We start from the raw sequence: 13,210 nt of genomic DNA, 5'->3' as shown, positions 1-13,210 counted from the left end.
TAAACATACCTGTCCTTTCTCCCAGTGTTCTAACTTCCTCCTGCTCCCCGCACCCACCACTGGAACTTAACAGCCGCTCTCTGAAATGACAGGCCCCTCAGCCAATCACTGACCCCAGCACTGTCCCATCTCGGCCAGTGATTGGCTGAAGGGCCTGTCACTTCAGAGACCATCCAAGAAGTTCTGGTGGTGGCTGAGGGCAGAAGCTAGAAGAACACATGGACACCCTGGGGGAGATTTATCAAACATGGTGTAAAGTGAAACTGGCTCAGTTGCCCCTAGCAACCAATCAGATTCCACCTTTCATTCCTCACACTCTTTAGAAAATGAAAGGTGGAATCTGGTTGCTAGGGGCAACTGAGCCAGTTTCACTTAACACCATGTTTGATAAATCTCCCCACCGATGTATAAAGTTTTTTGTGTTTACACTGTCATCAGCCGTTGGCCGGGTGTCACTATAACGTGTAGTGACAGAGCTGTGCAGATTCTAACACTTTCCCCACTTCCGGCATGATGATGATGTAGGTCTGCAAAATCTACGGTCATGTGAATGCAGCCTGATTTGTGCAGGAAACTGCATTTTACCTCTTGATGCCAAGATGCAGTCATAATGTGTTGGTTTCCTGCACGAATGATGTGAAGATGTAAATGTTTTTTGTATCAAATTTAATAAAGTCTGATGTCCTACTGCCTGTTTACTACATGCAGAATCTTTAAATTCATTTTAAATTATCAGTGTCCTGATTCAGGACTAGGATCTATGCTGTACAGCTAGGAGATATACCATGTAGAGCAGAGGTGAGCTAAACTTTTTTTTGGATATGTTCCAGCAATGTAAAAAAAAAAAAAGGCAAATAACAGCCATTATTGTAAATGAACATTAATAACAACCATTGTTTTGCAATAGTGGCCGTTATTTGCACCACAAACACACCGTACAGAAAATCTGTAAGGCTGCATTCACACAATCTGTGCTTGCTCCGTGTAGCATGGATGACACATACTTAGAATCCCTGTCCTGGACTCTTTCCCTGCCTGCCATGATGTATCCATATCATGCCAGGAGAGGGGAAACAGTTTGAATCTCCACGGCCCATTACTAACCTCTGTAAAAAGCTGTGTAAGGGTACAAACACACACACACACCGTATACGCTGCAGATTTGATGCTGTGTTCAGTTATTTAGATCTAATCTGCTGTGTATCGCTGCATATACAGTGTTTATACCTTAAGGGGTTAAATGTAACAACAACAAAAATTACATTAAAAAAAAAAACACAAACATGAGGGCAAATATTTTCCCACTGTGGAAAAAAAGAAACTGATTTCTCTCCCAAAGACACATTCCCCCAAAGTAAACTACAAATTACAAAGAACCCTCCCCCCTCTATTTGTTGCATCTTAAATAAATTTAGTAGTTTCCAATGGTGCAATAAGTTATGAAAATAGGATCAATCTTACTTTTTTTTTTTCAAACCTTTACTATGGTACCATAGGAGCTAAAATGAAAATGAGTAAGAGGGTTGGTGCAGCTCACAAGTATAGGATTGAGGTTAACTATAAATGCCCTTACCTACAATCTACAGGAGCTAGAATGTACCCTAGGGCCAGGAGGGGAAAAAAAAAAAAAAAATTAAGGTTAAAGGCCCCTTCCCTTCACCCTAACACCAGTACATTATAACAAGCATAGGTGACATGAGTATGCTACATAATATATACTAGGAAAGGGATGCTGGTGATGTCCTTGGGTGTGTTTAGAGATTTATCTGAAAGATTTTTGAAGCCAAAGCCAGGAACAGACTATAGACGTCATGGCTTCAAAAATCTGTCAAATCTGTGTGAACATACCATTACCAGTAAGATTAAGGCTGGGTTCACACTACGTTTTTGCAAAAAAAAAAAAAAAAAAAAAAGTGTGTGCATCTATTTTTATATTGACTTCCTTTATAAAAGGAAAAAAAAAAAAAAAAAGTTTTCCCCCAAAAAAGTCCACAGCACAACAGCAAGGAAATTGGGTATCAGCTCCTGAACCTGATCCATGGTCTTTTTTTTTTTTTTCTAGCTAAAGTAAACACACAGTGAATAGGCATACAGTGAATAGGCATACACACACAACACGTAATTAACAGTGATGTCAATCAGAATGTACAATCAAAATACTTCAAAAATAAGTGTGTGCCATTAGTAGTATTATTTAATTATAAAGCGCACTTAATTCCAGAGCGCTATACAGGCGACAAGGGTAACAAACAAGAACATTACAAGATCAAAACACATTACATGAAGGCAGATGGCAGACTGATACATGGGGAAGAGGACCCTGCCCGTGAGGGCTTACAATCTATAAGGTAATGGGAGAGAAACAGGAGGTAAAGTGCAGCCATTCAAGTGTGATGCAGAGCTATTGTAGGTTGTAGCCTTGTTTGAAGAGGTGGGTTTTCAGGTCACTTTTGAAGGACTTGATGGTGGATGAGAGCCGGATGTGTCGGGGTAGCGAGTTCCAGAGTATGGGGGAGGCTCGGGCAAAGTCTTGGAGGCGGTTGTGTGAGGTACGAACAAGGGGGGAGCGCAGACTGAGGTCACTGGAGGATCGAAGGTTGCGTGAGGGATGGTAGCGAGATATCAGGTCGGAGATGTACGGAGGGGACAGGTTGTGGATGTCCTGGTAAGTAATGGTAAATAATTTAAAGTGAATACGTTGGGCAATGGGCAGCCAGTGGAGGGATTGGCAGAGGGGAGAGGCAGAGGCAAAGCAAGAGGAAAAGTGGATTAGTCGGGCGGCAGAGTTAAGGACAGACTGGAGGGGAGTAAGGGAGTTGGAAGGCCAGAGAGGAGGATGTTACAGTAGTCCAAGCGGGAAATAATGAGAGCATGGACCAGCAGTTTGGTGGAGTCAGGGGTGAGAAAAGAGCGGATTCTGTAAATGTTTTTGAGGTGAAAGCGGCAGGAGGTGGTCAGGGCCTGAATATGCGGTTTAAAAGACAGGGTCAAAGGTGACCCCAAGGCAGGGGACAGAGTGCAGCCATTGATAGAAATTGACAGATTAGACGGCAGGGTAGAGCGGGATGGGGGAAAAATTATAAGTTCCGTTTTGTCCATGTTGAGTTTTTGTTTTTTTTAATATATTTATTTAATGTTTGTTTTTGGGTGTGGGAGGAAACCGGAGTACACGAAGGAAACCCACGCAAACACGGAGAGAACATAGAAACTCCATGTTGAGTTTTAGAAAGCGGAAGGAGAAGAAGGAGGATATGGCCGACAGACACTCTGGAATCCTAGATAGCAAAGAGGTGACATCCGGACCAGAGAGGTAGATCTGGGTGTCATCGGCGTAGAGGTGGTAGTTGAAGCCATGGGACTGATATGTCCCAGGCCAGAAGTATAGATGGAGAAGAGAAGAGGCCCAAGTACAGATCCTTGGGGAACACCAACTGTGAGCGAACGAGGAGAAGAGGTGGTCTGAGAATAAGAGACACTAAAAGTGCGGTTGGATAGGTAAGAGGAGATCCAGGAGAGGGCTGAGCAAGTGACGCCAAGGGATGAAAGAATTTGTAAGAGGAGAGAATGGTCGACTGTGTCGAAGGCAGAAGATAGGTCAAGGAGAAGGAGCACAGAGTATTGGCATGAGGTTTTGGCAGTTAGCAGGTCATTGACCACTTTGGTTAAGGCAGTTTCTGTGGAGTGGTGGGGGCGGAAGCCAGATTGCAGGGAGTCAAAAAGTGAGTTGGATGCAAGGTGGGAGGCTAGTTCATAGTAGACATGCTGTTCTAGGAGTTTTGTGGCAAAAGGGAGAAGCGGGATGGGGCGATAGCTGGATAAGGAAGTAGGGTCAAGGGATGGCTTTTTAAGGATGGGTGTGATGGTTGCATGTTTATATGGAGATGGGAAGATTCCAGAAGTTAGTGATAGATTGAAGAGATGTGTTAGTGCTGGGACAAGTGTTGAGGAGAGGTTGGGGATAAGGTGGGATGGTATTGGGTCAAGTGCGCAGGTGGTGAGATGTCCTTCCGTGATGGTGGAGAGGTGAGTTAGTGGGGAAGAGCACTGGACGGGCATGAGGGGGGGCTAAGGGGACAGCAAGGTGAAGCTTACTCTGATGTCAACGATTTTCTGCTTGAAGAATGTAGCAAAGTCCTCAGCAGAAATAAGAGATGTGGGGGGCGGAGAAGAGAGTTGAAGGTGTTAAACAGTTGCCTAGGGTTGTGAGATAAGGAGGATATGAGGGAAGTAAAGTAGTCCTGTTTAGCAGAGGTGAGACCAGATTTGAAATCAAGGAGAGCTCGCCTGTATGTCTGGAAGTGTTCCTCGGAGTGAGACTTCTTCCAGCGCCGCTCAGCAGCTCTGGACACTCGCCTTAGTTGTTTGGTTATGTGGGTGTGCCAGGGCTGTCTGTTTATGACAATTATGTTTAGGACAATTGAATGACAAGGGATACATGATTCTATAGATTAGTAGTGAAAAGATATGTGAAGTGCCAGTAAATAAACATGAAAAACTATATATTTACAATTGGATAATAGAAGATCATTTGGAGCACCTGATGAGTGTTGTACGCCAACCCATGGACATAGGCAAAAACTCTGTGACGTAACCCAGAGCACACCTCCGTAGGGAGACCTTCTGGTAGAACGCAGACTGAGATATGGACCCAACAGAGTGCGTTTCAGTGAGTCTGCGCATGCACGAGTAACACAACTTTTGCGAGGAAACGGAGGACAATGTCAATCAACACAATATATCAAAAAATTTACAAATAAAGGGGAATAAATGGAAAGAAAATTAAAATGACAAGTGTTTCAACTTAGGGTGTGTTTACACAGACATATTTATTTGACAGATCTATGAAGCCAAAACCAGGAACAGACTATAAACAGGGATCAGGTCATAAAGGAAAGATTGGGATCTATCCTCTTTTCAAATCCATTCCTGGCTTTGGCTTCCAAAATCTGTAAGATAAATCTTTCTGTGTAAACGCACCCTCAGTTATAGCCATCTTAGGTTAATAGAACATAATAAGCAATGTGTAATTAACGTATGTAAATTGCATAATGTGAATACTGGTGCACACCAATTAACACAGAGAGGCCAATTAAGATCCAGAGCCCGCACCCCATGGTCTACCAGTATAGCTTAGGTCACAGCAGCACATGTACGTGCCAGCAGACTAGAGCAAAATGAAAAGGAGCATAAATAAAGAGTAACTAAAAGTGACACTGTCACCCCCTTTTTGCATTTTGACTGCTTTCCACAGGTGTAAAGGGTAAATGTTACAGCTTTTATTACTTACTTTATATTATACCTCATGGTGCTTGTTCTGGTATAAAGTTGTTTTTATCACCTGTGGATTGGTATATGTGGGCGGGGTCTCGCTGCCTTTGTGCCACATCACTCTGCCCCTAGCGCCACTTAGCCCTGCCCCATCTGTAACGTCATTGCCGCATAGGCCCCGCCCCCTCAGCAGCCATTGGAAGGGCCAGCCCAAAGCTCTAGGCCCCACCCCCCTAGATTTTCCCACTAATGGCCAATGAGGAGGCGGGGCCTATGTGGCGATGATGCCACCGATGGGGCGGGGCTAAGTGGCGCTAGGGGCCCGTCCTGGGAATCTTTTCCCAGAGCGTGGAAGATGGATCCATCTTTTTTCAAGCACCTGGGAAGAAGCGGCACTGAGCGGAGCACACTTGAAAGCTCCGCAGCCCGATGAGCGGAATACTGTATATTCGCTCAACTCTGGTTAAAATTATACTTAAAACTTGCCCTCCTAGGAACTGGAGGACATGAAAACGAGAATTACTTACTATTCAGGATCTAGGCAGATAGTTTGAGTTTCTGCCAATCAGAATGGAAGAATGGTTCCTGATATACAGTAGCAGATCTTCTAGTAGAGGTAGATGGATAAGATTGTCACACCATCCCCTCCTCAGCCAATAAGGCACTACTAGAATGACTCCACTGTTTTCCACTGAGATTTTTTTTATTGGATCTTGAGAATTGGAGGGAAGGTCAACGCATTTACCGCAGATGGCTGGTCCTTGGGATTTAGGGAAAAAAAAGCTTTGCTACCTTGCAGTTTTGTCTTGTGGCAAAGAGATCCACTTCTGGAACTTCCTAGTGGATGGTCAGTTGGGGGAACATGTCCTCTTTCAGACACCATTCCCTTTGGGTGGATCTTGTTCCAACTTAGAAGTCTTCTTGGACATTCTCTGTCCTTTCAGTTGTGTCACTGACAGAAAAGAAAGATTAAAGCGTAACTGTCATTTCAGGGTCATTTTTCTGAAAACATTAAATATCAACAGTACAAGCGATTTTAAGAAACTCTGTAATAGGTTTTATGTACTAAAAGAGTTTCCTTCTGGACTGAAAAAGCAATCTCCCAGCCTCCCCCCTCACATCAGATGAAGCAGGATTTCTGTCTCCATTATGTGGCTATGGAGAGGGGAGGGGCTGTTAGATGTGACTGAGCACGAAACAGTCCTGCACAGCACAACACCCTGCAATCTTCTCTCAGTAAGTTCATAGATAAGCACTGACCTTTCTGACACCTGAATTTAGCGTTTTAGGTGCCCAGAGAGTCTACAAACAGCTGACCTTCATGTCACCTCTTCCTGCTCACTCATCTCCCCCAGCCCCTCCCTTCTTCATAGGCTTACAATGGAGAGAGCAGAACCAGTCTTCACTGGCTTCTCTGTAATGAAGACGTGTTTGCCTGATAATGCACAGATAAGAAGTCAGGGGGGGAGGCTGGGAAATTGCTTCTTGAGTACAGAAGGAGGCTTTCTTGGCTGATAAAACCTATTACAGAGTTTCTTAAAATCGCTTATACTACTGATTTCTGCAATAAAAAAAAAAAAAAAAAACATGACAGTTACGCTCTAACCCCTTAGTAACCGCCGATACGGCTTTTTATGGCGGTCACTAAGGGTCCTTATTCTGCTGCCATCAGCTTTTTACGGCGATGGCAGAGAATAAGGCTGCGTGGCCGGGACGGCCCCCACCCCATCCTCCCAGCTACCGGAGGTAGCTGAGGGGTTGGGGCAGTGTGTGGGGTCCGTCCCGGCCCCCCCCCCTTACCGACGATTGCCGCTATTAACGTTAACGTTAGCGGCGGCCGTCGGTAAAGGGGATTACCGGTGCCGCCGCTGCTTTTCATCTCACCCCGCCGTGAATCCACGGCGGGGGGAGAAGAAATAAGTGTCCCCTTAGACCCCAGATCAGCCCCCCCTAGTAGGGAATCACTAACCCCCCTCCCCCAGCGGCCATCATTTCCAAGATGGCCACCGCCATCCCTGCGAACAAACGATGTTTGTTCGCAGGGATGGAAAAGTTTAAATGAATGAAAGCCCCATGCTCTTCGCCACCTGAGGTAGCGGAGAGCATGGGGCAGTCATCAGGGACCCCCCTGTGGGGTCCCGGTACAAGCGATCAGCGGTATATACTACTACGCCTGCACTTTTTATCCCCTGTCACCATAAATGATTGGTGACAGGGAATAAAAAGTGATGTCCCCCCACCCCCCAAGTCGCCCCCCACCCCCCTGTCACCCCCATCCCCCAGTCACCCCCCCCCCCCTTCCCCATATACTCAACTGCTCCTGGAGCTCCGTCCTCCTCGACGTCCTGGCTGGTTATGAAGTGCGCATGCGCTTCACAACCAGCCAACTCTGGAAAATTTAAAGTGACAGAGACCAATTTGGTCTCTGTCACTGAACTATGTTTACTGTGATAGAAAATATCACAGTAATCATAGTAATACAGTGAAAATGAATGTGTAAAGTACAAAAAGTGACAAACATACAAAAAAATAAAACACACACTTTTTATTATAGTAATAATTGCAGTTTACTCCCAAATTACCCCTAACCCTACCCCAGATTACCCGTAACCACCGCACGTTGCCCGTAACCACCGCACGTTGCCCGTAACCACCGCACGATGCCCGTAACCACAGCACGATGCCCGTAACCACCGCACGTTGCCCGTAACCACTGCACATTGCCCGTAACCACCCCAAATTGCCAGTGACCCCCTCCAGATTGCCCGTAACCACCCCAAATTACATTTACCAACCCCAGATTACCTATAAGCACTTCAGTTTAGCAGTAACAATCCCAGATTGTCTGTAACCCTTCCAGGTTGCACATAACCCCCCCAGGTTTCTCGTAATCACGCCAGATTACATGTAACCCCCCAGATTGCACGTAACCACTGCACGTTGCCTCTGACCACGCCACGATGCCTCTGACCACCGCACGTTGCCTCTGACCACCCCAAATTGCCAATGACCCCCTCCAGATTGCGGTGCCCATGCCAGATTACAGGCATCCACCCCAGATTGCCTATGAGAACTTCAGTTTATCTGTAACCACCCCACGTTGCCCGTATCCACCCCAGATTGTCTGTAAACACTGCAGGTTGCCCGTAACCACCCCACGTTGCCTGTAACCACCCCAGATTGTCTGTAAGCACAGCAGGTTGCCTGTAACCAGCCCACTTTGCCCGTAACCACCCCACATTGCCTCTGACCACCTCACGTCGCCTCTGACCACCGCACGTTGCCTCTGACCACCGCAGGTTGCCTCTGACCACTGCATGTTGCCTCTGACCACCCCAAATTGCCAATGACCCTCTCCAGATTGCGGTAACTATGCCAGATTACAGGTACCCACCCGAGATTACCTATAAGCACTTCAGTTTATCCGTAACCACCCCACGTTGCCCGTATCCACCCCAGATTGTCTGTAAACACTGCAGGTTGCCCGTAACCACCCCAGATTGTCTGTAAGCACAGCAGGTTGCCTGTAACCAGCCCACGTTGCCCGTAACCACCCCACATTGCCTCTGACCACCTCACGTCGCCTCTGACCACCGCAGGTTGCCTCTGACCACCGCACGTTGCCTCTGACCACGCCACGTCGCCTCTGACCACTGCAGGTTGCCTCTGACCACTGCATGTTGCCTCTGACCACCCCAAATTGCCAATGACCCTCTCCAGATTGCGGTAACCATGCCAGATTACAGGTACCCACCCGAGATTACCTATAAGCACTTCAGTTTATCCGTAACCACCCCACGTTGCCCGTAACCACCCCAGATTGTCTGTAAGCACTGCAGGTTGCCCGTAACCACCCCAGGTTGCCGTAACCACAGCAGGTTGCCCGTGACCACCCCATGTTGTCCGTAACCACCCCAGATTACCTGTAACTACCTCAGGTTGCCCATAACCACCCCAGACTGCCCGTAACCACCCCACATTACCTGTAATCTCATTTTTTTTATTTTATTTTAGTAACTGCGCTATTCTAATTACCATTACTAGCTGAGGTTTTGCTCCAGCAAATTGGCGCTCCTTCCCTTCTGAGCCCTGCTGTGTGCCCATACAGTGGTTTATGCCCACATATGGGGTACCGTTTTACTCAGGAGAACCTGTGTTACAGATTTTGGGGTACGTTTTCTCTCCTGTTCCTCTTCAAATTGAGAAATTTCTAACTAAAAGAACATAATATTGGAAAAAATTGAGTTTTTCATTTTTACTGTCTAATTTTGAATACTTTCCTCTAATACCTATGGGGTCAAAATGCTTACCACACCCCAAAATGAATTCTTTGAGGGGTGCACTTTCCAAAATGGGGTGACTTATGGCGAGATTTTACTTTGATGGCACTACAGGGGCGCTGCAAACGCACCTGGCGCTCGGAAACTTCTGCAGCAAAATCTGCATTGAAAAAGCTAATTGGCGCTCCTTCCCTTCTGAGCCCTCCTGTGTGCCCATAGTGGTTTACGCCCACATATGGGGTACCATTGTACTCAGGAGAACCTGCGTTACAAATTTTGGGGTACTTTTTTTCTCTTGTTCCTCGTGAAATTGAGAAATTTCAAACTAAACAAACATATTATTGGAAGAATTCGAGTTTTTCATTTTTACTGTCTTCTTTTAAATACTTTCCTGTAATACCTGTGGGGTCAAAATGCTCACCTCACACCAAGATGAATTATTTGAGGGGTGCACTTTCCAAAATGGGGTGACTTATGGGGGGTTTTCTCTCTGCTGACACTACAGGGGCACTGCAAACGCATCTGGCACTCAGAAACTTCTTCAGCAAAATCTGCATTGGAAAAGCTAATTGGCGCTCCCTTCCTTCTGAGCCCTGCTGTGTGCCCATACAGTGGTTTACGCCCACATATGGGATACCGTTGTACTCAAGAGAACCTGCGTTACAAATTTTGGGGTGCTTTTTCTCTCATTTTCCTTTTGAAAATGAGAAACTTTAATCTAAACGTATATATTATTGGAAAATTTTAATTTTCCATTTTTTTACTGCCTAATTGTGAATACTTTCCTCCAGCCCCTGTAGGGTTAAAATGCTCATTATACCCCTAGATTAATTCTTTAAGGTGTCTAGTTTCCAAAATGGGGTCACTTATGGGGGTTTTCAGGATACCAGACTTCTAAATCCATTTAAAAAAAGAACTGGTCCCTAAAAAAATCAGTTTTGGAAACTTTCACGAAAATGTGATAATTTGCTGATGAATTTCTAAGCCCCGTAACACCCTAAAAAAGTAAAATATGTTTACCAAATTATGCCAGAATAAAGAAGACATATTGGTAATGTGACTTAGTAACTAATTTATGTGCTACGACTTTCTTTTTTTAGAAGCAGAGAATTTCAAAGTTCATAAAATGCAAATTTTAAAAATTTTTCATGATATTTTGATGTTTTTCACAAAAAACACACAAAGTAGTGACCAAATTTTGCCACTAACATAAAGTGCCATATGTGACGAAAAAACAATCTCAGAATCGCTAGCATACGTTAAAGCATCACTGAGCTATAAGAGCATAAAGTGAGACAGGTCAGATTTTGAAAAATTAGCCTGGTCATTAAGGCCCAAACTAGCTGCAGCACGAAGGGGTTAAGTGTGGCCCATGGTAATATGTGTTTAGAAATAAGTTGGAGAGAATTGTTTTTGGTACTTCCCTGATGTATTAAATGTCCAACTGTTGTGATGTTGTTGGAAAGTACATGTATATGGCAATTCTTCACTTCTAAATACCTTCTGCCTTCCTTAAAGGGGTACTCCGACGCTGATAAAAACAAAACAAAACAATCAAACATAGTTTTACATTTACCATCCCTCTGGAGTCTGTCTCCATTTGAATTTCCCACTGTTTGCAGGTCCCTGAAGCTCCAGTTGGCGGCTTCATTTTTTCTTTGCTTCCTGGTTTGGGCTTTCCCATGATGCACTTTGTCTCCTGCGACATCTAACTGACTCTGTAAAACTGTTAGATGGCTTACATCTTATTCAGCCAATCAGAGCTGAGCAACCTGTGTCATCTGACAACGGGAGGTTGGCTTAACAGGGCTTAGACCCGCCTCCCTCTTGATGATGTCATTGTCACAAAATGGCTGCCACAGAGCAGCCTGGGGTCAACAGTCATTAGGTAAGAATGAGTTTTCTTCACTTCCTGTTGGGGGATTGAGGGGGGGGGGGGGGAGATAGGAAAGGGGGGCAGATAGGTGATTGAAGCATATTACAAAGTTATATAACTTTGTAATGTGTTTCAATTACTGGGAATAATCTTTTTGCTGGACTACCCCTTTAAGGGTATCTTGACCGTCTTGAGGTCCCTGATGTTTGAAGACTGGGCCACACTGTGAGGGGACCAGGTCCCCTGGATGTAACTTGAACCTATTTGTACTCCTCAACCTGTCTGGCATGCATCTGTTTTTATGATTATCCTCTGTTGAGGATTGTAACTGACTTCTCTCTCCAAGTCTACTGGATCTAACCAGCAACATAGAGAACCAAATATCCTGTCTAAGGGTATATTCACATGGGCGGGCTCGCAGCGAGATTCTCGCTGCGAGCCCGGCAGGTCCTGGCAGTTCCCATACACTACATACTCGCTGCGGTCTAAACGACCGCAGCGAGTATGTAATTATACCGCCCTTAACCCCTTCTGCTCCCGCCGGCTCCCCCGCTGTAAGCAGCATACATTGCCTGTCCTTGCTGCACGGGTCCGGCGTCCTGCTCTCCCGTCCGGCCAATTAGTGTGTTGCCCAGCCGCAGCCACTGATTGGCCGGGCGGGAGAGCAGGACGCCGGACCCGTGCAGCGAGGACAGGTAATGTATGCTGCTTACAGCAGGGGAGCCGGCGGGAGCAGAAGGGGTTAAGGGCGGTATAATTACATACTCGCTGCGGTCGTTTAGACCGCAGCGAGTATGTAGTGTATGGGAACTGCCAGGACCTGCCGGGCTCGCAGCGAGAATCTCGCTGCGAGCCCGACCGTGTGAATATACCCTAAGCCATACTTATTTTTGTTCCAGACCTTTAGAATCTGGTTCTGTGAAGTCCTTGAATGTGCCTGACTCCAAGGCACTGCTGGTATGCATTCTATCATTAACCCCAAGACTAACATTGCCTCCCTTTATAGTGCAATTTATTTTTCCTATTGAACTTTCAGATTTTTGTTATAAGACTCAATTTCTCCTCTGGTAGATTTAGATTTGGTAGAATCCCTAGAAAGACTTTCTTGGAGGATGGTACAAAGTGTGATTTTTGTTTGTTCACTATCCAACCTAAACTCTCTAGTAGGTGCAGAAGGTTTGTAAGTCCTGGGGAATTTCTGAAAGGACTGTGCCACTAATAGGAGATCATCTAGGTATGCCACTATGTTCACACCCTAAAGAAGAAAAGATATTACTTCTGTCATCACACTGAATACCCTGGGTGCGGATGAAATCCCAAAAAAGGAGGGCTGTGAACTGATAGTGATGGATCATCTTGTTTATTGTAGATATAGAGTGATGATTGATCGGTATGTGGTAAAACATATTGGAAGTCTATAGAGACGATTGAGTAGAGTGTTAGACTTTATCTTGAGTCGCTGTTCAAAGGTTTCAGGTTTATTATTAGGCGGCATTGATTGGCTGAGCGCCGAGAGCCCCTGAAGCATGAAGCAGGTAATGTATGCTCCCAGGCCGCGGGGGTTAATGGCGCTCACTTTGACATACTCGTAGCGGGATGACAATCCCGCTACAAGTATGTCAGCCCATTGAAGTGAATTGGCAAGTATCCGCAGCGGATCAGCAGAAATCTGCTGCGGATAAGTTGTGTGTGAAGCTACCCTTAAAGGGAAACTATCAGCAGTTGTAACCTGCTAATCTCCCTATTGTGCATTAGGAGGATAATAAGTGTGTTACCTTTAGCCTCA

This window comes from Dendropsophus ebraccatus, chromosome 1 (assembly GCF_027789765.1).
Source record: "Dendropsophus ebraccatus isolate aDenEbr1 chromosome 1, aDenEbr1.pat, whole genome shotgun sequence".
Lineage (NCBI taxonomy): Eukaryota > Metazoa > Chordata > Amphibia > Anura > Hylidae > Dendropsophus > Dendropsophus ebraccatus.
Note: the sequence above shows the minus strand (reverse complement) of the source record.